The sequence below is a fragment of the Homalodisca vitripennis genome, unplaced genomic scaffold (genome assembly GCF_021130785.1).
Source record: "Homalodisca vitripennis isolate AUS2020 unplaced genomic scaffold, UT_GWSS_2.1 ScUCBcl_473;HRSCAF=2553, whole genome shotgun sequence".
Taxonomy (NCBI): domain Eukaryota; kingdom Metazoa; phylum Arthropoda; class Insecta; order Hemiptera; family Cicadellidae; genus Homalodisca; species Homalodisca vitripennis.
Genome location: NW_025776618.1, coordinates 145,921 through 147,840, shown reverse-complemented (window position 1 = coordinate 147,840; position 1,920 = coordinate 145,921).

The following is a 1,920-nucleotide window of genomic DNA, read 5'->3' as shown; positions in this document are numbered from 1 at the left end:
TTCTTACCTAGCTTCAACCTAGACGAAGAAATAGGTGGAAGCCTAGGCCTACTTTGTTCATTATTCTCAACAACTAAGCTTTCTTTAGGTTTAGGCTTTCCAACGTTTTTCCTCTTCTTGTAACAACTTCTAAAAGATCCCACCTTTGTATTATTACCCATTATAATAGCTAATAAGATATATTATAATATAACACTTCACATGAAACAGTTATACTTGTTGTATCTATACTTGTTGTACTTCACTTTTCACTAAATGCAAAGAAATGAAGGCAATAATATTGTTTAGAGCAGAAAGCTGAGTTCACTAATAAAAACAACAGCTTGTAATAGACAGAATAGCCAACCTGGAAAGTAAAATATATCTCAGAAATAAGTAGAAGCATTGTGTATAGTGATGAAAACTTATGATGTCGTGTGAGAACTAGATTTTTTGTTTCCATAATAGCGTACGTCACCATATATAATCAAATTTTTCAAAATGAAATAAAACAGCTACCTATATGTATTGTATATCATTTTAAAGGTAATATTTCAAAGAATAAGAATCAATAAAAATCTAAAAACTTTCAAAAAATTCATATTTTCCATTTCACAGTACAAGAAGTGTATATTTACTGATTGATTACTTCGCGGTTGGTTTAACTCAATTAGTCAATAATTTGTTGTTTTATTTGTAATTCCTGACGAAAAATACACACTTTGGGGGGGGGAGATAAAAGAATGGAATTGAAATATGTGCGGTATAATAGCAATGTTTGATTCAGTTATTAAAGAGATATTAAATATCTATTTACAACTGTGAAACGATTTGGGAATTATTCTTTTTACCTGTCGACGCTTTTAAATTATGAGTGCTTTTTTATATGGTGTCTTAGGCACAAGTGAGCTCAGTGAGTTGTAAAATATGTACAAAATATATGCAAGGAAATTTAGTAATACTTGTATTGATAAGAGCTCTAAGGTTGCGGATTTAAGATAAGTTCATTTATGTATTTAACAATAGCTTCTACAACGACAAATTAGCTGAGTTTTAGCGGACTGCCCTTCACCAGTTCACAAGGAAATGAATTATCCAGACGACCTAAAGAGTCACCTGAAGATGGGACTTTGGTTACGTATAAATACAGTGACAATTACAAAATTTTGATTTTTTTGATATAGTATGGTAATATATTATTCGATCATATACCTGTTGACTCGAAAAATAGCCTAAATGGTGTAAGCCTTGGTGTATCGTTTGCTAAGTATTGTTCAACATTTTAATAACATATCAAAGTCTACGATTATTTCAAGACAACAAAGATTCTAAGATTCCTTTTACGTAAAAACCGATAGTGTAATATTTTTAGTCTGTTATAATGGTTACTTGTAATAATTCTAAAATAAATACAACTCCAAACTTTCATAAGGAGTGAGCAGAACAATAAATTTTGAAGTTAAACTAAGTTGTATGATTTGTGCACTGTCTCAGATAAGGAGCTGTGGAAATTTATTACCTTTCAGCATCAGCTTCTATAACCTCTAAAGTTTCATAATAATATACTGTTTCTTTTACTGTTTCACTTTTGAGATTTCATCTTTGGAAACCCATAAATAAAAATGTATTGACGAATAAACCCCTATGAAGATAGGGGTTATTTATTAAACTGTAACAGTATGTCAACATTAAATTATATGCTCTAATAAAATTTGAATGTAAAAAAGTGAGAACCTTTCCAATACTGTTTTTTAGAATACTTAATATTGAATTGTTAAAGTTTAATTGAATGGAGTATCAACAATTATCCATGTTGTAAACTGTCTGATTGCATTTTAATTCAATATAAATTCCATTACATTTTCATATGTGTAAAGATACATTTCTTTTGAAATGTATGTATGTTTATAAACAAAAACAGTTTTTAAATATTAAAAATTA